Here is a 25,585-nt window from a genome sequence, read left to right as displayed (position 1 = left end):
GTTAGTGGTCTGGTGTGGGTCACATCCTGGGTGTTAGCAGACTGGTGTGGGTCACATTCAGGGTGTTAGTGGACTGGTGTGGGTCACATCATGGGTGTTAGTGGACTGGTGTGGGTCACATCATGGGCGTTAGTGGACTGGTGTGGGTCACATCCTGGGTGTTAGTGGACTGGTGTAGGTCACATCCTGGGTGTTACTGGACTGATGTGGGTCACATCCTGGGTGTTAGTGGACTGGTGTGGGTGGCATCATGGGTGTTAGTGGACTTGTGTGGGTCACATCCTTTGTGTTAGTGGACTTGTGTGGGTCACATCCTGGGTATTAGTGGACTTGTGTGGGTCACATCCTGGGTGTTAGTGGACTGGTGTGGGTCACATCCTGAGTGTTAGTGAACTGGTGTGGGTCACATCCTGGGTGCTAGTGGACTGGTGTGGGTCACATCCTGGGTGTTAGTGGACTGGTGTGGGTGGCATGCTGGGTGTTAGCAAACTGGTGTGGGTCATATCCAGGGTGTTAGTGGACTGGTGTGGGTCACATCCTGGGAGTTAGTGGACTGGTGTGGGTTACATCCTGGGTGTTAGCAAACTGGTGTGGGTCATATCCAGGGTGTTAGTGGACTGGTGTGGGTCACATCCTGGGTGTTAGTGGACTGGTGTGGCTCACATCCTGGGTGTTAGTGGACTGGTGTGGGTGGCATGCTGGGTGTTAGCAAACTGGTGTGGGTCATATCCAGGGTGTTAGTGGACTGGTGTGGGTCACATCCATGGTGTTAGTGGACTGGTGTGGGTTACATCCTGGGTGTTAGCAAACTGGTGTGGGTCATATCCAGGGTGTTAGTGGACTGGTGTGGGTCACATCCTGGGTGTTAGTGGACTGGTGTGGCTCACATCCTGGGGGTTAGTGGCCTGCTGTGGGTCACATCCTGGGTGTTAGTGGACTGGTGTGGGTTGCATCCTTGGTGTTAGTGGACTGGTATGGGTCACATCCTGGGTGTTAATGGACTGCTGTGGGTCACATCCTGGGTGTTAATGGACTGGTGTGAGTCACATCCTGGGTGTTAGTGGACTTTTGTGGGTCACATCCTGGGTGTTAGTTGACTGGTGGGGGTCACATCCTGGGTGTTAGTTGACTGGTGGGGGTACATCCTGGGTGTTAGCAAACTGGTGTGGGTCATATCCAGGGTGTTAGTGGACTGGTGTGGGTCACATCCTGGGTGTTAGTGGACTGGTGTGGCTCACATCCTGGGTGTTAGTGGCCTGCTGTGGGTCACATCCTGGGTGTTAGTGGACTGGTGTGGGTTGCATCCTTGGTGTTAGTGGACTGGTATGGGTCACATCCTGGGTGTTAATGGACTGCTGTGGGTCACATCCTGGGTGTTAATGGACTGGTGTGAGTCACATCCTGGGTGTTAGTGGACTTTTGTGGGTCACATCCTGGGTGTTAGTTGACTGGTGGGGGTCACATCCTGGGTGTTAGTTGACTGGTGGGGGTCACATCCTGGGTGTTAGTGGCCTGGTGTGGGTCACATCCTGTGTGTTAGTGGACTGGTGTGGTTCACATCCTGTTTGTTAGTGGACTGGTGTGGGACACATCCTGGGTGTTAGTGGACTGGTGTAGGTCACATCCTGGTTGTTAGTTGACTGGTGGGGGTCACATCCTGTGTGTTAGTTGACTGGTGGGGGTCACATCCTGGGTGTTAGTGGCCTGGTGTGGGTCACATCCTGTGTGTTAGTGGACTGGTGTGGTTCACATCCTGTTTGTTAGTGGACTGGTGTGGGCCACATCCTGGGTGTTAGTGGACTGGTGTAGGTCACATCCTGGGTGTTAGTGGACTTATGTGGGTCATGTCCTGGGTGTTAGTGGACTGGTGTTGGTCACATCCTGGGTGTTATTGGACTGGTGTGGCTCACATCCTGTGTGTTAGTGGACTGGTGTGGGTCACATATTGGGCGTTAGTGGACTGGTGCAGGTCTCATCCTGTGTGTTAGTGGGCTGGTGTGGGTCATCCTGGGTGTTAGTTGACTGGTGTTGGTTGCATCCTGGGTGTTAGTGGACTGGTGTGGGTCACATCCTATGTGTTGTTGGACTGGTGTGGGTCACATCATGGGTGTTAGTGGACTGGTGTGGGTCACATCATGGGCGTTAGTGGACTGGTGTGGGTCACATCCTGGGTGTTAGTGTACTGGTGTGGGTCACATCCTGGGTGTTAGTGGTCTGGTGTGGGTCACATCCTGGGTGTTAGCAGACTTGTGTGGGTCACATTCAGGGTGTTAGTGGACTGGTGTGGGTCACATCATGGGTGTTAGTGGACTGGTGTGGGTCACATCATGGGCGTTAGTGGACTGGTGTGGGTCACATCCTGGGTGTTAGTGTACTGGTGTGGGTCACATCCTGGGTGTTAGTGGTCTGGTGTGGGTCACATCCTGGGTGTTAGCAGACTAGTGTGGGTCACATCATGGGTGTTAGTGGTGTGGGTCACATCATGGGTGTTAGTGGACTGGTGTGGGTCACATCCTGGGTGTTAGTGGACTTGTGTAGGTCACATCCTGGGTGTTACTGGACTGGTGTGGTCACATCCTGGGTGTTAGTGGACTGGTGTGGGTGGCGTCATGGGTGCTAGTGTTCTGGTGTGGATGACATCTTGGGTGTTAGTGGACTGGTGTGGGTCACATCCTGGGTGTTAGTGGACTGGTGTGGGTCACATCCTCTGTGTTAGTGGATTGGTGTGGATCACATCCTGGGTGTTAGTGGACTGGTTTGGGTGACATCCTGGGTGTTAGTGGACTGGTGTGCGTCACATCCTTGGTGTTAGTGGACTGGTGTGATTCACATCCTGGGCGTTAGTGGACTGGTGTGGGTCACATCCTGGGTGTTAGTTTACTGGTGTTGGTGGCATCCTGAGTGTTAGTGGACTGGTGTGGGTCACATCCTGGGTGTTAGTGGATTGGTGTGGGTCACATACTGGGTGTTAGTGGACTTGTGTTGGTGGCATCCTGAGTGTTAGTGGACTTGTGTGGGTGGTATCCTGGTTGTTAGTGGTCTGGTGTGGGTCACATCCTTTGTGTTAGTGGACTGGTGTGGGTCACATCCTGGGTATTAGTGGACTGGTGTGGGTCACATCCTGGGTGTTAGTGGACTGGTGTGGGTCACATCCTGGGTGTTAGTGGACTGGTGTGGGTCACATCCTGGGTGTTAGTGGACTGGTGTGGGTCACATCGTGGGTGTTAGTGGACTGGTGCATGTCACATCCTTTGTGTTTCTGGACTGGTGTGGGTCACATCATGGGTGTTAGTAGGCTGGTGTGGGTCACATCCTGGGTGTTAGTGGACTGGTGTGGGTGTCATCCTGGTTGTTAATGTACTGGTGTGGGTCACATCCTGGGTGGTAGTAGACTGGTGTGGCTCACATCCTGGGTGTTAGTGGACTGGTGTGGGTTGCATTCTTGGTGTTAGTTGACTTGTGTGGGTCACATCCTTGGTGTTAGTGGACAGGTGTGGGTCACATCCTGGGTGTTAGCAGACTTGTGTGGGTCATATCCAGGGTGTTAGTGGACTTTTGTTGGTCACATCCTGGGTGTTAGTGTACTGGTGTGGCTCACATCCTGGGTGTTAATGGCCTGCTGTGGGTCACATCCTGGGTGTTAGTGGACTGGTGTGGGTTGCATTCTTGGTGTTAGTGGATTGGTATGGGTCACATCCTGGATGTTAATGGACTGCTGTGGGTCACATCCTGGGTGTTAGTGGACTGGTTTGAGTCACATCCTGGGTGTTAGTGGACTTTTGTGGTCCACATCGTGGGTGTTAGTGGACTGGTGTGGGTTACATCCTGGGTGTTAGTTGACTTGTGTGGGTGGCATCCTGGGTGTTAGTGGACTGGTGTGGGTCACATCCTCGGTGTTAGTTGATTGGTGTGGGTCACATCCTGGGTGTTAGTGGCCAGGTGTGGGTCACATCCTGTGTTAGTGGACTGGTGTGGGTCACATCCTGTTTGTTAGTGGACTTGTGTGGGCCACATCTTGGGTGTTAGTGGACTGGTGTAGGTCACATCCTGGGTGTTAGTGGACTGATGTGGGTCACATCCTGGGTGTTAGTGGACTGGTGTTGGTCACATCCTGGGTGTTAGTGGACTGGTGTGAGTCACACCCTGGGTGTTATTGGACTGGTGTGGGTCACATCCTGTGTGTTAGTGGACTGGTGTGGGTCACATAATGGGTGTTAGTGGACTGGTGCAGGTCACATCCTGGGTGTTAGTGGGCTGTTTTGGGTCATCCTGGGTGTTAGTTGACTGGTGTGGGTTGCATCCTGGGTGTTAGTGGACTCGTGTGGGGCACATCCTGAGTGTTGTTGTACTGGTGTGGGTCACATCCTGGGTGTTAGGGGACTTGTGTGGGTCACATCTTGGGTGTTAGTGGACTGGTGTGGGTCGCCTTGTCCATCAAAGGTACCTGATAGTAACCTTTAAGGAGATCTAACTTGGACACAAAAGTAGCCTTACCCTCAAAGTCGATTACTTCATCTAGACGAGGAAGAAGGTAAGCATCTGTGATTGTGACCTCATTCACCTTACGGTAGTCTGTAAACGGTGAAGCCCTTGGACTAGATGACTCCTCCACTAACCCATGCTCTAACAGAAATTATACCTCCTGCTGAAGTAACTTCTGCTTCTCAGGATTAGCTCTGTTGGGGGAGAGTTTAATAGGTTTAGAGTTTCCCACATCTAAGTCATGATAACCTAAAGTACATTTTTTTGGCACATCCAAAAAAATATCAGGGTAAGACTGGAGAAGTTCAGTTAACTTGTTGCTTGAGTTTCAGATAGCCCCACCATTAAAGGGCTAGGGTCCTTGAGGAGGACAGAGTTTTAAAGTTTAACATTAATTTCAGAAATAGAGTGCAAAGAGTCAGAGTCGTCCTCAGAGGTAGAGGACAGAGTCATTACTGGGACTTTATCTGGTGTATGAAAAGATTTTAATTGATTAATGTGGTAGGTTTTAGTTTTTGGGGTCTTATCAAATGGAGCTACCACTTAATTTACATTAGATAATTTACTTACAATTTGCATTGGTCCCGTAAATCTAGCTTTCAAGGTGTGGCCATGTATAGGGTCTTGCACCAACACCTTGTCTCCTGGATGGAAGGAGCGGAATTGTGCATTTTTGTCATACCTCTGTTTCATTTTATTTTGAGCTGCCTTTAGGTTAGCCTTGGCTAACTGATGTGCCACCTGCAACCTTGAAGACAGGTTGTAGAGTGTTGAGCTAACGTCTTCTCCCATCCATCCTTCTTTGAGCACCCAAAGAGAACCTCGTACATTGTGCCCAAAGATCAGCTCAAATGGACTATACCTGGTAGACTTCTGCACAGTTTCTCTTATTGAAAACAGCAACAAAGGTAGTGATTCATCCCAGTCTGTAGGAAAATGCTTACAAAAAGTTCTCATCATGGTTTTTAACGTCTGATGGAATCTTTCCAAGGCGCCTTGGGACTGAGGATGATAGGCAGTGGATAAGTTGTGGATTATCCCTAACCTAGTTAATGCTTCCCTATATGCCTTGGCAGTGAAGTTAGTGCTTTGATCACTTTGAATAGATTTAGGAATGTCAAAACAAGAAATAAATCTGGTTTAAGCTTTGAGAATAGCTTTAGTATTAATACTGAGCATGGGCATTGCTTCAGGGTATCTAGTTACTCTATCCATAATGGTAAATAAGTACTGATTTCCAGACTTTGACTTAGGTAATGGACCTATGCAGTCTATGATTAATTCTGCAAAAGGTTCTCCATCAGCAGGTATAGGTTGGAGAGGTGCAGGTTTAATAGAATATTCAGGTTTCCCTACTTGCTGACATTCTCGGCAACACTGGATATGATTCTTCTCATCCTGCTTTAATTTTGGCCAATAGAATTCTTTTGTGATTCTAAATAATGTTTTGGTAATTCCTAGGTGACCTCCTAATAAAGTATTATGAGCTATATTCAATATTTGAGGTCTAAACTTTGTTGGAACCACTAACCTGTCTGACAGTTGCTGGTCCTCTATCTCCTTACCAGTCTCGGTGCAGATCAAATAGTCGTTTTTAGGTTTATACTTGACTGGATGATCCGAAAAGGATTTACCCATGGCTGCCTGAAAAGCAAAATTCAAAGAAGGGTCCTTTCGTTGTTCCTCCCGGAAGGACAGTCCCTCAGGCTTGGAAACAGAGATATCTGGCAATCCTGCAACCTTGGAATAGGAAGGCTTGATCTGGGTCTGTTCACTTAATTTGCGAGGCCCTGGCCAGTTTTCCTCATAAAACAAATTGGCTATTACAAGATCAGAGTCATCCAAGGATAGGTCAGCATTTTCACCAGACAACCCTTGGGATGTTGCTCGAGTTATGGCCAACACCGGAGAAGAATTAATCATTATGGGTTCAGGACATACACTAACAATGGTAATGTTATTACCCAGTAATAACATGGCAACCTTCATGGGGAACCCCTCAGATACACCCACACTCAAGTATCCAGTGTAATATTTGCACTGTACATAAATTCTGTGCAAGGGGACAGAAAATATAGCTCCTCCAAATGCTTCCAACAAAACAGAGGAATTTAAGGAGGTGTTCTTTGAAAGGGGTAATATTCCCTCACTTATAAGTGAGCAATATGCTCCAGTATCTCTAAAGGTTCTGATTTTAGTTGCTTTTGAGTTTTCCTGAAGGGAAATACGACTCTGACAGTAATAAGGGGCCATCCCTTTCTCTACTTCTTTCAGGGACATGTTACTAGGGATATTATAGATTTTCCCAATAAGTTGGGGTTTGTGGGGGCAGTTGGGACAGATGTGACCTACTTTATTGCAGGGGAAGCAGACGACAGGCTTGCCCTTTACTCCCTGCTGACGTTGCAACTGGTGTCACTCTGGCTGATGTCTCTCTGGATACTGTTGTCGAGTTACACCATGTTGAGTGGGTTGTCTCTCACCAGGTGGACCATAAGTTGAGAAGCGTGGCTCACCAGGTGACTTAGTTGGCTGACGTAGACGTTCTCCCTCCGGCTGGCACTTCATCCTCCAAGGTTGACGATCTCTGCTCATGCCAGGCTGTTGAAAAGAGAGATGGGATCATTCAGACAAGAAGTGGTTAGTTTCAAAGGTATCAGCCAACCTGGCTGCTTCCAATGCAGTGGTTAAGTCACGATCCTGCAGAAAGACTCTAACCTCTGGTCCCACTGACTCCAGCAGGTTGTCAGCCAGAATAAGCTGCACAAGATCATCGGAGGTAGCAACACCACTTGCTTTATACCAGCTGGTAAAAGCTTTAGTCTGCTGTTGCACAAAATCAACCAGGGATTGACCAAGCTGTCGTCTGCCTAACTTGAAGAGTTTCCTGTACTTAGCTGGGATACATGTATATGCTCTCAAAACTGTGATCTTCACCACTTTATAATCGGAAAAATCAGTGTCATTTAACACTGACGTAAATTCCTGTGCCTTACCAAACAATGCTGTGTGAACCAACGACGCCCAATGCTGTTCCGGCCACCTCAAGGCTCAAGCCTGATTTTCGAAAGCTTCAAAAAATTGTTCTGGTTCGGCCTCACTGAAGCAGGGAACAAGCTGTACTGCTTTCTGTAAACTAAAATCATTTACAAGTTGCAAAAACTGCCTTCTTTCTTTTTCCCTATCAAACTCTTCCTTGGCAAATGCCCTCTGTTCCCTAGTCTGCTCAAGATTGATTTTCGCCAACTCAAATGCCAACGCCGCTGATTTGCCTTGAGACAACCCTGCTGCACTAGACTGACAATTTTGCTCCATTAATGTATCATCTTCCTCCTGCGAGAACATTGGAGTTTTATTCCTGGCTTCCGTAGAGGGAGGAGTCTGATGTGCCATCTCCTCTTCCCGAAGTTTGTCGGTGATCAGCGAACGCAGTTGTGCAGCTGTGAGAGTGCGTTCGTAATCAATGCCAATGGAACGAGCAATTTGCCAACAACACTGTAGGGACAATTTAGGCAAGTTAAACAAAGTATATGCTGACACCAGACGTCTGACTCGTCTAGGTGACATACCCCAATGTATAAGTTATTTGCTATGCACAGTACAATTGCAGAATAACCCCAACGTAACACGTTATTTGCAGAACACGCTTAGCTATGCACAGTACGACTGCAGAATACTTGTACCCAAATGTAACACGTTATTTGCAGGCTACACTTAGCTATGCACAATACAACTGCGGAATACGCACATACGCTTGCAAGGTGGATACACAATAGCAAAGCTGACTGCAAAATCTTCACACAAGGTTGACTGTAGTGAAGCAAGCACACCGAACAAGCTAGTAGCGAGCTGTTGAACGATCATACAATAGCAAGGCTGACCATAGCAAGGCAATTGACACTCAAAGTTTGTAAAACGTTGGCAAAGCTAATGCAATGCCAGACAGCAAGCTACACAATGATCCTGCTTCCAGCATCACCCTAGGCTCAACCCGTGCTCTATATCCAGCTCCAGCTCTCGGACAGGCTACCCATATTACAACCCAGGAGTCCAAAAGGCCTGTTATCCTGGGTGTAAAATGAACACAGCAGAAAAACTTTTGACTTATATTATCCTTCACCAATTTAGAACAGAAGTATGTACACTATATACAGCAATAGGTATTAGTGCACTCCATGGTAAGCAAGGCAGAATAGAAGCTACTAGAGAGCAGACCATGCTTCAACCAGCTCTAGAATGAGAATGACAAGGGCAGACGGGTGAGTGGTACCCCTCTGCGATTGCCAAAACCATCTTCTCATTGGCTGGAACCTGGTTACTGATTGAATGACGGGGCCCCATCATCAACCCTTAGCCCCTGGTTCGCTGGTTGGGGGAGATAGCCTGCAAATGAGGGTGTGTACATGCGCCGAATGAAGGTTACGTACTCTTTGCGTGCCACAGTGGACTGTTGTGGGTGGCATCCTGGGTGTTAGTGGACTGGCGTGGGTCACATCCTGGGTGTTAGTGGACTGGTGTGGGTCACATCCTGGGTGTTAGTCGACTGGTGTGGGAGGCATCCTGGGTGTTAGTGGACTGGTGTGGGTGGCATCCTGGGTGTTAGTCGACTGGTGTGGGTCACATCCTGGGTGTTAGTGGACTGGCGTGGGTCACATCCTGGGTGTTAGTGGACTGGTGTGGGTCACATCCTGGGTGTTAGTCGACTGGTGTGGGAGGCATCCTGGGTGTTAGTGGACTGGTGTGGGTGGCATCCTGGGTGTTAGTCGACTGGTGTGGGTCACATCCTGGGTGTTAGTGGACTGGTGTGGGTCACATCCTGGGTGTTAGTGGACTGGTGTGGGCCGTATCCTCGGAGAACACTGACCTGATTTGCGGGAAATGCTCAGCATAACAAGTGACTTTCTATATTTACGTGGAGAGGGTTTTGGGGGTCAACGCGCCTGCGGCTTGCTCTGAGACCAGGCGTCATTGCGGATCAGGGTCTGGTGAACCAGAGGGTCACTGCTGGCCACATGCAAACTGACGTACGAACCACAGCCTGGCTGGTCAGGTACTGGCTGTAGGTGCCTGTAGAGTGCTTTCTTGAGGACAGCCAGGGGTCTATTGATAATCTCCCTTATGTATGTTGGGAGGCAGTTGAGTAGTCTTGGACCCCCGACACTTACTTTGTTGTCTCTCATCATGCTAGTGGCACCCCTGCTTTTCATTGGGGGGATGTTCCACCCTTTGCCGAGTCTTTTGCTTTCATAGGGAGCGGTTTTTGTGTGCAAGTTTGGAATTAATCCCTCTTGGATTTTAAAGTGTATGTTATCATGTATCTTTCTTGCCTCTGCACTCCAGGGAATACAGATCAAGGGCCTTCAACTGTTCCCAGTAATTTAGGTGCCTTATTGTACTTATGTGTGCCGTGAAAGTTCTCTGTACACTCTCCAGGTCAGCAATGTCGCCAGCCTTGAAGGGGGCTGTTAGTGTACAGCAATATTCCGGCCTAGAGAGCACAAGCAATTTGAAGAGAATCATCATGGGCTTGGTGTCCCTAGTTTTGAAGGTTCTCATTATCCATCCTCTCATTTTCCTAGCGGATGAAGTAGATGCATTGTTGTGGTCTCTGACATTTTCACTCCCAGTTTCTTCACATTACTTTTTTGCTCTATTGTATTGTTAGAATTTGTTGTATACCCTGACAGTTTTAATTTCCTCAAGTTTTCCATATATGAGTAGTTGAAATTTCTCCTCGTTGAACTTCATATTGAGTGGCCAATTTGAAGGTTTATCATATATGTCAGCTATGGTCTGCATACCTTGTACTTGTATTATTATCATTACCATCCTCATCATCAATGATCATCATAATCATCATTGTCATAGCCATCATCATCATCAACTATTCTTGTCTCTTGTTTATCATACTGCCTCCTGCGTAGCTCAATCATCTCTAACTAATATACGGAACTAATTCCTTGAATATCTTACCCAGTTATTCATTTTATTATTGTTCTTCGTATCACACTAGTTATTAATATCACCCTAGTTATTAATATCTTTATAACTAGTTATTCATTTTTTTTTTTATACAGTATCTATTTATATCAAATTTATATTTTAGCAATACATTTTTTTTTTAAACTCGCAAATTTTTGCTAAGTTTCTCATTATTCTTCATTATTGTCTGCATCATTCTGTATTTGCTTACCGTTCCTTGTATTTTCCCCCCAGTTAATCATTAATGAATAACTCTGTATTTTATACTTAACATGTATATTATGTCTCGAATTTTTCACCCAGTTATCAAGAACCTCAATGGAAATAAGTCACTTTGTCTGACTTTTTTGGGTTATCCTACATAATCTACACATATGCTGCTATGTATGATAAAATGTGTAACTGTATTTATGTGTACCCGTACCTTAATAAAAACTTACCTATATATTTTATTAATATTACCTCGCACATTGTGTTTTGGTTATATTTAGTTAATTCCTATTTAGGTTCCATAATATCTTGCAGTTCACTTTAATACTTGTAGTATCTACTTTCTATACTGTTGGCAAAGTAAATACGTATTCCGCTTTTTATTTGTATATTATCTTCGTATAAATTAACAGTTTGTAGCCAGCCTGTGTAATAATAATTCATTGCCTTTGTTACACTGAATTTTTCACTACAGTTTTTGTTAAAATTTTTAGCATACAACCTTTACTATTCATTATTAAGTTAGTTTTCATAGTGCAATTATTTAGCCATAATTTTACAATGCCAATTTTTAGATTTTATTGTAAGCATTAGCATTATTTGTCATAAGTACTATCTATTAATGTTAATATAGGTTCAAATCTTAATGTCATCTCAGATCACTACAATAATGAGATTACAGCTACCTAAGACTGCAAATACTACATAAGTAACCATGAGCAAACAGTTTTTTGTAAGAATATCTTAGTTTTCAGTTACAATGCTAGATGACATCACAACCCTCCTTGGTCACTCTATGCTTAATTAACCTTTTATTCTCACAGAAGCCTGCCTTAAACACGATGCTATAAACATCTGTAACATACTTGGATGCAGTCTTTCATAACAGAGGTAAGATTTGTTTGGATTTTTAACCTGGGGGAGGAAGGGTTATTCAATCAGCATAACTCGAGAAAGCCATTGTGTCATTGAGGACTGTCTTGTCATATTTCCATAGGGGTCCTGTAACCTTGTACCCCAGGATGTTGTACACAACAGTCGACTAACACCCAGGTACCTACTTACTACTAGGTGAGCAGGGACAGCAGGTGTAAGGATACATGCTCAATGTTTAAACCCATGCAGAGAATTGAACCTTGGACACTTGATGTATGAGGCATATACGTTGCCAACCAAGCCACGGGTGGCACTGCGATATGCAGTCTCTCCTCACTTAACGATGGAGTTCCGTTCCTAAGACCATATCAGTAAATGAATTCGTCACTAAGTGAGGAGCATACTACACCTACCATCCGACTTACGACCACTCAACTTACGACCGTGTTTTTTATGCCAAATTTCTGGGAAATAAACAACTATTTGTGTTGTACACAGTGTTTATCCTAAACCTTACAGTATAAAATACAGTACTAACAGCATAAAAAGTAAAGTAAAACATGAAATATCAAAATAAAACAATAAAATAAAGTCATTACAAAAATGTGATGTTGATATTCAGTAGTAAAGTTTGACTTACGTCCATTTCGACTTACAACCGGTTTCTCGGAACCGAACTCGGTCGTAAGTCGGATGGTAGGGTATAATGGTAGTGGGTTTGTGTCAACCGTCTTTGATGTTGTTTTAATGTCACTTTTGCCCCATTTATAAAATTTTTGGTATATTTTTAAATGTTTATAAAGCAGTGTACTGTAGTATATTGTAATAAACAGAATAGAGGAAATCAGCTCTAATATACATTATTTAGGTATGCATACTGGTCAGAGAGCCCATCATAAGTCTGAGTCGTCGCTAAACGAGTACGTCACTAAGTGAGGAGAGGCTGTATTATGTCATTGAGATGCAATGCATAAATTTATCATGTCTCAGAGATTAACATGGTAGATACATATTTGCTGAATTTACAGCTAAAAACATTACTGCCCCAATAGCAATAGGTGCTGTCTATAGAACTTCTCACACCTTTGGAGATCACTTCAGGGATCTAATCATAATAATAAACTAAACAAGTATAATATAATAATTGCTGGTGATTAACATTAAATCTTGTTCAAGCAGATGATCCTCAAATAGCTGGCTTCCTTAATAACATGTATAACTGCTTTGTACTGCTCTTAATACCTACAGTGCCCCGTGGCCTGGTGGCTGAAGCTCTCGCTTCACACAGCGATGTCTGGGTTCGATACCCAGCGACGCTAGAAACATTGGGTGTATTTCTTTACACAGGATGTCTATGTTCACCCATCAGTACAGTGGGTACCTGGGTGTTAGTGAGCTGGTGTGGGTTGCATCCTGGAACAAAACTGACCTAATTTGCCCGAAATGATTTGCATAACAAGCAGTTTTCTATGTAATAGTACATGTATATTATTGATGTCAGCTATGGCCTGTATACCTTGTACATGTACTTGTAATAAATAAAGATATTATTATATTACTATTATTACTGAGACATCTGCATCTTCCCTTGACAACATTTGGACAAACTTAACATCTCTAAAAGCTGGCATAATCACAAACAGTGATACAGATCATCACTCAGCCTCCCTAGCAACCAACATATCCAAACCATCTTTGAACACTTAAACTGTCTCATTCAGTCCTCATGATGAGGTTATGGTACTTTTATAATGTCAGTAAGTGCTATTGATTGGCAGAGAGAAGTCAGCAAGAATAATAATATCCTCTCTGGTGTTCGAGGTTTTCTTCAAAAAATTCATTGTTCAATCGCTAGCACACTCAGCTCTCACACTGAAGTCTAGAGGTTGAATCCCTGGTACGGCTGTCCATGTTCACCCATCAATATAAAATGGGTACCTGGGTGTTTGTTGGCTGGTGTAGGTCGCATCCTGGGACAAAACTGACCTGATTTGGCTGAAATGCTCTGCATAACTAGCGGCTTTCTGTATAGTAGTATGTCATTGATTTCAGCTATGGTCTGTATACCTTGTACATGTACTTGTAAAAATAAAGATATTGTGGAAAATTACATTTACCTGGATGAATCTCATTAGATACATACCAGTAAATGGTAACAAAGATAATTATTATTTATCAAAGTTACATAGACAAGTAGGAATTTTGGGACACCTAGGTCGCAAAAAATGTCCCCCTTTGATACCTACAACTGTCATATCCACAAGTTGCTCTAGACCTATATTAATTGCAAATGAAATATACATCAGGAATTTTGGTAGAATTTAATATAAATTTGTGGACTGTATGTTAAAATTAATAAATGATTACATATACACATTAATATAACAGAAGGAGAATATATCTTAATACCACTCACCAATTAGTCTGGAGATTACTGTGTGTCATGTACAGAAACCCCCTCCCTGTCTAAATTATGATGAAATTACTGGCCAGAACATCAACATAAATAGACATCGACTTATCTGGGGTAATATCATGTTTCCATCTAATTACGGAGTCCTGTCCAGTTGCCTGATTTCTCACGTTATGCAGGACTGCAATTCCAACAATTTTGGCTCCTATTTGAGAGGTTTTAGGCCCAGTATAACCTCTAGAGCGACGAAAATTCTTCCGAATTTCACTAACGTTTGTCTTGGCTCAATTCAAAAACAATGGCAACTCTGGTTCCAACAACCCTTCTCCCCGTCGCTGGTTCCATTTTTCATTTACAAATTAATTTTGATTAAATACAATGTATTACACTAAATTTAAAAAAAATACCCTGTATTTTTTGGAAAATACATTATTTTCCACAGATATTATAATTATTATCATTATCATTATTAATATTGCACCTTAAAAAACAGATGGGTCACAGCCAAGAGACTAAATAGCCTTTGACTAACCATCAGCACTGTAACTTGTTCATCAATTGCTTGTTAATTCAATTACTGCTAAACCACTACTACCTCTGTTGAAATATAAAAAAACATTGTTCAATTCGAACCAATTATGATATATATATATATGTCTAGTATTAAGTAGTCTGTTCAGCATTAGGTTTAGTCTGCCTGAAATGCTTTGGCATGATAGTGGCTTTCTTTGTACTTAGCAAATCAAAATTATAATGACATATAAACTATGCAAAGAAATAAAATCCTTATTCTTTATTCCTTTGATCTGTTGACAAGATTCATACCTGTGGTAAATGGTATAGAATGGGCGTAGTTTTTAAGGAACTTTCCATATTCTTAAAAAAAAAATCTTAACTGTGCTATGCTACAGGTTCAAAGAGCTGGAGGGCGATATCAAAACGGTCTTTAACAAAGTTTCTGGGCTTTTGCAAAATTACCAAAACCAAAAATATTGTATTAACCAGACCAAATGAATCTCCTATTCATATGTTTGATAAAGTAAATAAACTTAATGACTCTTTGTCCATAGGAACTAACCTTGCCAGCAGAATCGCGATTTTCTTACTAACAGCTGCCAAGGCTCTCTTCCTGTCACTGACAGTTCACACACCGATAACTCCAAATGTAAAAGCACTCAAAGAAATGCTGTTATTCACATGAAAGCTGTCTCTGTGTTATCAACTATCATTGTCTTTACTATAAAAAATCTTTGAAAAGAATTTTTCATTTTAACATACCAGCTGTCTCCCACCACGGTAGGGTGACCCGAAAAAGAAGGAACACTTTCACCATCACTCACTCCATTACTGTCTTGCCAGAGGTGCGCTGATACTACAGTTCAAAACTAGAAATATCCCCACCCTCTTTAGATTCTGTATAAATGATATAAAGGAATATATGCATTTATCATTAAACATTTTTACCCTTTACCTGTTGTTAGGTAAGACACATATGCAACAGTTAGGTATCTTTATTTCGAAACGTTTCGCCTACACAGTAGGCTTCTTCAGTCGAGTACAGAAAAGTTGAAAGAAGCAGAAGTTACTTGAAGACGATGTAATCAGTCCATCACCCTTAAAGTTTTGAGGTGGTCACTCCCTCAGTCTGGAGAAGAGCATTGTTCCGTAGTCTGAAACAATATGGAGTTGAAGTGACAGGATGGAGCCTTATATAGCGCCAGGAGGTGAGACGTAGGTCACTTTGGGAGGTCAGGTCCCTCTCAAATCCAGCCGTTCTCACTAGTAGAGGTTGTCGAAGTAGATTTCAGGTCTGTACCAAGATACCCTTGGTACATCGTCTTCAAGTAACTTCTGCTTCTATCAACTTTTCTGTACTCGACTGAAGGAGCCTACTGTGTAGGCGAAACGTTTTGAAATAAAGATACCTAACTGTTGCATATGTGTCTTACCTAACAACCTGTCGGTATTTTTTACCATTTTAATGTTCTACCCTTTACCTGTTTGGCTTCAGGTCATGAGAAATTTAATGATGGATAATGAGAACCTTCAAAATTATGGATGCCAAGCCTATGATGATTGTCTTCAAATCACTTGTTCTTTTTAGGCTGGAACTGCTGTACACTAACAACCCCTTTCAAGACAGGTGAAATTGCAGATCTAGAGAACGTACAGAGAACTTTCATGGCATGTATAAGTACAATAAAACACCTAAACTACTGGGAACGGTTGAAGTCTCTTGATTTGTATTCCATGGAACGCAGGTGAGAAAGATACATGATAATTTACATTTGGAAAATCCTAGCAGTACTATTCCCAAATCTGCACTCGAAAATCATTCCCTACAAAATCAAAAGACTTGGAAGGAGATGTAACATCCCCCAATAAAAAGTAGGGGTGCCATGAGTATACTAAGAGATGACACAATAAATGTCAGGGGCCCAAGACTGTTCAAATGCCTCCCAGCATGCCCCTGGCTGTCTTCAAGAAGGTGCTGGACAGACACCTAAAGTCAGTACCTGACCATCCAGGCTGTGGTTCATATGTCGGTTTATGTGTGCCCAGCAGTAACAGTCTGGTTGATCAGGCTCTAATCCACCACAAAGCCTGTGTTGAGGATAAAGCTACAAGCTAAGCCAAAGATTAAATAATGGACTGTAGGGGGACTTAGCTTGAAAGACAGCTTTTGCCTATGCAGCTGTCCCTGCAGGCTATGTCTTGAGAAGCTGTCATATGCACTTCCTCAAGTGCTGGAATATAAAGTGTTATGGGTGAGTATAATTACCCCTAGGGGGTACTATGTCAGCATATCTCAGAAACTGATTGCTGACTGGATCCAATACTCACGTGTGTGGGCTACAAAGCCCTCACTTCACTGGGGTATATGGTAATCTGTTCATCGTACAGAGCTCATAACTGCGCAATCAATGGAATCATCACACGCTAAACAGACTTACCTGGGTTTGTGTATCAGACCCTTACTCCCAGGTATTGGTGTCTTGATTGAAGAATAGTGTTCTTTGAAGAATGTCGCATTACACTCTGTTAGGATCGCAACACTCGTTGTTACACTGTTCATCAAGTATTGTTTATTATTCACCATAATGTCACTAAAGAAGCTGATCACACTTCTCTGTGTCTTTTGAGATACTTTTATGCACAAAAACGTGCAGATCAGTGTTCTTTGTGGGTTATCCCAGCATCAATGTGTCCCCCAGCAGGGTCACCTGGAGTTTACCTGGAGAGAGCTCCGGGGTCAATGCCCCCGCGGCCCGGTCTGTGACCAGGCCTCATGGTGGATCAGGGCCTGATCAACCAGGCTGTTACTGCTGGCTGCACGCAATCCAACGTACGAGCCACAGCCTGGCTGGTCAGGTACTGACTTTAGGTGCTTGTCCAGCACCTGGTTGAAGACAGCCAGGGGTCAATTGGTAATCCCCCTTATGTATGCTGGGAGGCAGTTGAACAGTCTTGGGCCCCTGACACTTACTGTGTTGTCTCTTAACGTGCTAGTGACACCCCTGCTTTTCATTGGGGGGGATGTTGCATCTTCTGCCGAGTCTTTTGCTTTCATAGAGAGAGATTTTCGTGTGCAAGTTCGGTACTAGTCCCTCTAGGATTTTCCAGGTGTATATAATCATGTATCTCTCCCGCCTGCATTCCAGGGAGTACAGGTTCAGGAACTTCAAGCGCTCCCAGTAATTGAGGTGTTTTATCTCTTGTTATGCGCGCCATGAAGGTTCTCTGTACATTTTCTAGGTCAGCAATTTCACCTGCCTTGAAAGGTGCTGTTAGTGTGCAGCAATATTCCAGCCTAGATAGAACAAGCGACCTGAAGAGTGTTATCATGGGCTTGGCATCCCTAGTTTTGAAACGCCACAGCCTCATACGCTGCCACTGCCCCTAGCCATATAAAGAAAAAGCTGACATAGCATATTTCCCTTCCTTGCCAAACTTCCACCAGGAAGCAATGCAGAATACTTCATTCTTACTGTCTTAAGCATAGACAACAATGTATATCTTTAACATGGTAATACAGTGGGTGCAGGATTTCTTTAATTGTCCTGCTAAGGTAAGAGATTGATTGTCTCATTGAAACTACACATTTGCAACACTGGTCTCTTGCAAAGAAGTTGTGACTCGTCACATGCTCGTACTGGTACACGCTGGTTAAACATCTGTTGGTAATTATTCGATGTAACAGTAAACAAGATGCTTGCCCCTTCTGAGAGTGCTAGGCCCCTCAGGACTGAAAAGAGATGAAGGGGGCTGATAGCCCCCCTCTTGGAGAAAATTTCTCAACAGCCTGGACATGGACTGAGCTGCATTGGTGTTGACCCATGAAACCTTCTCCAGGTATACTTCAGTTGTAAGTGACGTAAATATTGTCTTCTTGCCAGCCAGTTGAACATGTTACTCAGTTTATTCTGGTAAACATACTCATAAATACAGTTACATAAATTATCATACATAGCAGTATATGTAAACAATGCACATGTATTGACTGGTATGTAAACACAGCATGTACTAACTGGTATGTAAACACTGCATGTATTGATTGGTATGTAAACACTCCATATATTGACTTGTATGTAAACACTGCATGTATTGACTGGTATGTAAACACTGCATGTGTTGACTGATATGTAAACACTGCATGTATTGACTGGTATGTAAATACAGCATGTATTGACTGGTATGTAAACACTGCATATATTGACTGGTATGTAAACAGTGCATGTATTGACTGGTATGTAAACACTGCATGTATTGACTGGTATGTAAACACTGCATGTATTGACTGGTATGTAAACACTGCATGTATTGACTGGTATGTAAACACTGCATGTATTGACTGGTATGTAAACACTGCAGGTATTGACTGGTATGTAAACACTGCAGGTATTGACTGGTATGTAAACACAGCATGTATTGACTGGTATGTAAACACTGCATGTATTGACTGGTATGTAAACAGTGCAGGTATTGACTGGTATGTAAACACAGCATGTATTGACTGGTATGTAAACAGTGCAGGTATTGACTGGTATGTAAACACAGCATGTATTGACTGGTATGTAAACAGTGCAGGTATTGACTGGTATGTAAACACTGCATGTATTGACTGGTATGTAAACAGTGCAGGTATTGACTGGTATGTAAACACAGCATGTATTAACTGGTATGTAAACAGTGCAGGTATTGACTGGTATGTAAACACTGCATATATTGACTGGTATGTAAACACTGCATGTGTTGACTGGTATGTAAACACTGCATGTGTTGACTGGTATGTAAACACTGCATGTATTGACTGGTATGTAAACACTGCAGGTATTGACTGGTATGTAAACACTGCATGTATTGACTGGTATGTAAACACTGCATGTATTGACTGGTATGTAAACACTGCAGGTATTGACTGGTATGTACACACTGCAGGTATTGACTGGTATGTAAACACTGCATGTATTGACTGGTATGTAAACACTGCATATATTGACTGGTATGTAAACACTGCAGGTATTGACTGGTATGTAAACACTGCATATATTGACTGGTATGTAAACACTGCAGGTATTGACTGGTATGTAAACACTGCATATATTGACTGGTATGTACACACTGCAGGTATTGACTGGTATATAAACACAGCATGTATTGACTGGTATGTAAACACTGCAGGTATTGACTGGTATGTAAACACTGCATGTATTGACTGGTATGTAAACACTGCAGGTATTGACTGGTATGTAAACACTGCAGGTATTGACTGGTATGTAAACACTGCAGGTATTGACTGGTATATAAACACTGCAGGTATTGACTGGTATGTAAACACAGCATGTATTGACTGGTATGTAAACACTGCATGTATTGACTGGTATGTAAACACAGCATGTATTGACTGGTATGTACACACTGCAGGTATTGACTGGTATGTAAACACTGCAGGTATTGACTGGTATGTAAACACAGCATGTATTGACTGGTATGTAAACACTGCATGTATTGACTGGTATGTACACACTGCAGGTATTGACTGGTATGTAAACACTGCATATATTGACTGGTATGTAAACACTGCATGTATTGACTGGTATGTAAACACTGCATGTATTGACTGGTATGTAAACACTGCATGTATTGACTGGTATGTAAACACTGCATATATTGACTGGTATGTAAACACAGCATGTATTGACTGGTATGTAAACACAGCATGTATTGACTGGTATGTAAACACTGCAGGTATTGACTGGTATGTAAACACAGCATGTATTGACTGGTATGTAAACACTGCAGGTATTGACTGGTATGTAAACACTGCATGTATTGACTGGTATGTAAACACTGCATGTGTTGACTGGTATGTAAACACTGCATGTATTGACTGGTATGTAAACACAGCATGTATTGACTTGTATGTAAACACTGCATGTATTGACTGGTATGTAAACACTGCAGGTATTGACTGGTATGTACACACTGCAGGTATTGACTGGTATGTAAACACTGCATGTATTGACTGGTATGTAAACACTGCATGTATTGACTGGTATGTAAGCACTGCATGTATTGACTGGTATGTACACACTGCAGGTATTGACTGGTATGTAAACAGTGCAGGTATTGACTGGTATGTACACACTGCAGGTATTGACTTGTATGTAAACACTGCAGGTATTGACTGGTATGTAAACAGTGCAGGTATTGACTGGTATGTAAACACAGCATGTATTGACTGGTATGTAAACACTGCAGGTATTGACTGGTATGTAAACAGTGCAGGTATTGACTGGTATGTACACACTGCATGTATTGACTGGTATGTAAACACAGCATGTATTGACTGGTATGTAAACACTGCATGTATTGACTGGTATGTACACACTGCAGGTATTGACTGGTATGTAAACACAGCATGTATTGACTGGTATGTAAACACTGCAGGTATTGACTGGTATGTAAACACTGCAGGTATTGACTGGTATGTAAACACTGCAGGTATTGACTGGTATGTACACACTGCAGGTATTGACTGGTATGTAAACACAGCATGTATTGACTGGTATGTAAACACTGCAGGTATTGACTGGTATGTAAACAGTGCAGGTATTGACTGGTATGTAAACACTGCAGGTATTGACTGGTATGTAAACACTGCATGTATTGACTGGTATGTAAACACAGCATGTATTGACTGGTATGTAAACACTGCATGTATTGACTGGTATGTAAACACTGCATGTATTGACTTGTATGTAAACACTGCAGGTATTGACTGGTATCCAGGTAAACTCCAGGTATGTACACACTGCATATACAGGGCCGGATTACCACATAGGCAAACTAGGCATTTGCCTAGGGCCCCGCACATTTGGGGGCCCCGCGGTCCAAGGGGTTCAGGGGCTCATCCAAGACTGTGCACATGGTGCAAGTGCAAAGGGGTCCCTACCTAAAAAGTTCAAGTGTTTGGAGAGTAAAATTGATTTTTAAAAATTAATCAAAACAAAAATAAATAATGAAGTAAAATAAAATAAAAATAAATAAACCTAACCATAGATGGCAACACTCAACACGCCTTTGTTTACATCAGAACAGCTGTGTTTTCCCGCTAATGGGTGAGTATGGGAGATTCCTCTCCAATTTTCTGTAGTAATTACACGTTATCTAGACTTGTACTGTGACAAATTAACTGAAGTGTTGTTGATAGACATTGATGTGTATGGATAAATGTTTGTTTTCGCCTCTAAATGTTAAGGGAGGTACCTGATAGGGTTACTTGACCAGTAAAGACGCATGGACCAGTAAAGACGCATTTATAAAGAAAAACCTAAAAACGCAAACTGACTTCCGTTTGTAGGTTTTAAAAGCACTTTGTCCTGTTTTTAAGTCTTTATCATTTCAATAACAGATCTCGATTGATGTTCTACATCACTTCCGTCGCAAATGCTTAGTTTTCAAGTTGCGACGGAAGTGATGTAGAACATCAATTAATTTACTACATATTTCCCCAGAAACACATAAGCCACATCAGAAAATCGTTGGTTGGGTGAAACTGAAAATTGTCCCTGCATTCTTTAATTCTCATGTCCTTATCTATGGTGGTAGGCCATATATCATGCAAAACATAATGATTAGTTTAGTTATGAAAATGGTAATATAAATACCATTGTGCATTGTTCTTGGACTCAGTATGATTTCTGTTTAAGTAAATTGGAGATCAAGGAGGATGAATTAGTAAAATATTCGTAGCCCAAATCACTAACCTAATCTATGGTAAAAGTTCTGTATATGACTCCTTTCTGGTAACGTTTTGAATTTTTAGATGCGCAGCCAGAGGAAAGGGGGCTACAAGGGTCATATCCCCCCAATTGACAGAAAAAAAAATTAATAATAATTAAAAAATTAATAATAATTGATAATGAAAAATTTGTATTTGCATGATTACAGACAGTGATACATCCTCATTATGGCATCTCGTGAACGTGATGTTGGACGTTCTTATGTGAGTGGGTCACAGAAAAGAAAGAAGAAAATTCAAGAAGAAGAACAGAAAAAGAAAGATGTAGGAAGCTGCAGAAAGATCACAGACATGCTCACGAAAACAGTTTCTGATGTTACCAGTACAGTTGAATCTGCAGATACGTCAGATCATACAGGAAACTCTCCCTCCATTATTTCTCAGCCAGCATCTACTTCTTTTGTGTCTCCTCTCAATGTCTCAATGGACATTTCATCCACAGGATTTGTCTTAAAAGATCCTGCCTCATGGCCAAATGTAATCCCAGATTCTCTACGTAATGCTTTCATTGCAGAAAACTTCAGTCAAACTCTGAGCATTGACTTCAGGAAATCAGCAAGGATTTATGATGATGGAAGTCGTCGTTGTTTAAAGTCATCTATGTTTTATAGGAAGCTTGCAAATTCAGAAACTGTGAAAAGATCATGGATGGTATACTCTGAAAGCTCAGGAAAAGTGTACTGTTCAGCATGCAAGCTATTTTCTACCAAAGAAAATACCTTCACACAGGGGTTCAATGACTGGAAAAATTCCAAGCGTTTCGAGGAACATGAAAACAGCACCACTCACAGGAGCTGCATTTTAGCCAGTGTATTTCGTGCACAGAAAAAAGGCTTATTGGATTCTCATTTGGAAAATCAAACTGAAAAAGAGCGCACTTATTGGAGAAAAGTTCTAGAAAGAGTTGTTGCTGTTGTAAAATTCTTAGCTCTAAGAGGACTTGCTTTCCGTGGAGAAAATGAGGTTTTTGGTTCGGAAAACAATGGCAATTTCCTAGGGATCATAGAACTGTTAGCACAATTCGATCCATTCTTAGCAAATCATGTGTCACGCCTTGGGAATGCAGGAAGAGGCACTGTATCTTACATGTCATCTACTATATGCAATGAATTTATTGAACTGATGACTAAGAAGGTCCTCAATAACATCATAGCAGCTGTGAAAACTGCAAAATACTTTGCAATAAGTGTAGATTCAGCACCAGATATTTCACATACAGATCAATTGACATTCATTGTTCGCTTTGTCGACTCCAGTGGTAAGCCTGTAGAGCGCTTTATAAAATTCATTCCTCTTTCAGGCCATGATGGAGAAACAATGATGAATGTAGTACTGGATACTCTGCTTGAACATGATCTCTCTATTATGGATTGCCGTGGCCAGAGCTACAACAATGCAAGTAACATGTCGGATAAATATAATGGATTGCAAGCCCGTATCAAGCAAATCAACCCACTTGCTGAATATGTGCCCGCCTCTGCTTCAATGCATCGGTGGAGTATACTCAAGTCAACCATTCATGGAGATGTCATCAAATCATTATCAACAACAAGGTGGTCAGCGCAGCATGATGCAACACATGCTTTGAAAGACAGCTTTGCTGAAATACGTTCTGCTTTGATCCAAATAGCAGAGGATGAAGACCAGACAGCAACTACAAGAAGCGAAGCAGCCAGCTTAGCATCAAAATTGGAAGATTTTGAATTGGCCTTACTCTGTGTGCTTTGGGACTGTATACTGGAACGGTTAAATGCCACGAACAATACACTTCAGAAAATTGAAATTGAAATGGCTACTTGTGCTAACCTCTATGCAGCCTTAGTGGAATTTGTAAGCTCACTTCGCAATGATGAAGCTTTTGAAATGTTTGAAGAGAAAGCTAAACTGCTGGTGAAAGACTACAGTTACCGGGCTGATCATCAGCGGTCAAGGAAGAGGAAACGCAATTTTGAAGAGCCAGACAATGAAATTGTGTTGCTACCAAGGCAGAAATGTAAGACAGCTACATACTTCGTCATTCTGGATTCACTGATTACAGAATTGGTGAAAAGAAAAGAAATCTACCAGAATCTCAATGACAAGTTTGGATTTCTGTTCAAAATTACTACTATGCCAGATGCAGAATTGAGAGAAGCTGCATTAAAGTTGCAACAGCACCTTTCAGCAGATGTTCAGGACACATTTGTTGAAGAAATAGTTCATTTTTCTGGGTATATGAATCAGATTAAAGCTCCACCTGAAAAATGTGCGCCCTCAGCTGCTTTGAAACATTTAAGAAATCCAGGTATCTCAGAAACCTTCCCTAATGTTGACATAGTGTATCGCCTTTACCTAACACTTCCAGCTACTAACTGTGAAGGAGAACTTTCATTTTCTGTTTTGAAAAGAGTGAAAAACCAGCTCCGTTCAACAATGAGCCAAGACAAATTGTGTAACCTAGCCTTGTTGACCATTGAGTCTGATCTAACAAGAAATATTGATTTTCAGAATGTAATTGATGATTTTGCTAATATGAAATCCAGAAAAAAGTTTATTTAAGAAGTGCCTGTGAATATAAACAATTCTTTACTTTCTTGAGTTTATATGATTTGATAGTCTTATGCATGATGCAATGATAACAATAATGGTCAGTGATTTATAAAGGGAATAATAGTGCTGTAGTGGTTATGCTGAATATAATAGGTACATGATGTCACTACTTTAATAGCCTAATCTAGTAATACTATGCTGTCTTGAGTTTATTCTCTTTAAAATGCATGATTTAACAAGATAGTTATAATGGCTGTTGGTAAATGGTTTTGGTTGTCTTGATGTACTTTCCCTATTAAATTTAATCTAAATAGCCAGAATGTATTTAATTAGACCTTAAACAGGCTCGAGCGACCCCCCCCCCCCAAGCTGGAAGGGGTCGCTTCGCTTACCCGTAACTTAAAGGGGCCCCACCAATCTGAATAGCCTAGGGCCCGGAGACTTCTTAATCCGGCCCTGTGCATATATTGACTTGTATGTTAACACTGCATGTATTGACTGGTATGTAAACAGAGATGTATTGACTGGTAGGTAAACACTGCAGGTATTGACTGGTATGTAAGCACAGATGTATTGACTGGTATGTAAACACTGCTTGTATTGACTGGTATGTAAACACTGCATGAGTGCATGACCATGGCTAACACGACGGTCTGGAGTTTTGAGACTCTGTGATCGTGGGTTTTATCCCCGCCCGTGGTATGGTTTGGTTTTTTAAACACTGCATGTATTGACTGGTATGTAAACACAGATGTATTGACTGGTATGTAAACACAGCATGTATTGAC

The 25,585-nt window shown here is 42.3% G+C and overlaps 1 protein-coding gene across 6 annotated transcripts in view; it reads left to right on the top strand.

Moving 5' to 3' along the window:
* Nucleotides 1-25,585, top strand: part of LOC128694212 (uncharacterized) — a 233,316-nt gene that overhangs the window by 137,845 nt on the left and 69,886 nt on the right. For 5 of the 6 annotated variants that reach the window (XR_011393130.1, XM_070093792.1, XM_070093790.1 and 2 more), the window contains exon 2: nucleotides 11,499-11,565. The gene's annotated coding sequence lies outside the window, so the exon portion shown is untranslated. Of the gene's footprint in view, nucleotides 1-4,215; nucleotides 4,532-11,498; nucleotides 11,566-25,585 lie in introns of those variants that run through there. The other variant, XM_070093793.1, reaches the window with a different exon arrangement.

Source organism: Cherax quadricarinatus, chromosome 43, assembly GCF_038502225.1.
Source record: "Cherax quadricarinatus isolate ZL_2023a chromosome 43, ASM3850222v1, whole genome shotgun sequence".
In the NCBI taxonomy this organism is placed as follows: Eukaryota; Metazoa; Arthropoda; class Malacostraca; order Decapoda; family Parastacidae; genus Cherax; species Cherax quadricarinatus.
This window is presented reverse-complemented; position numbering and strand designations above follow the sequence as displayed.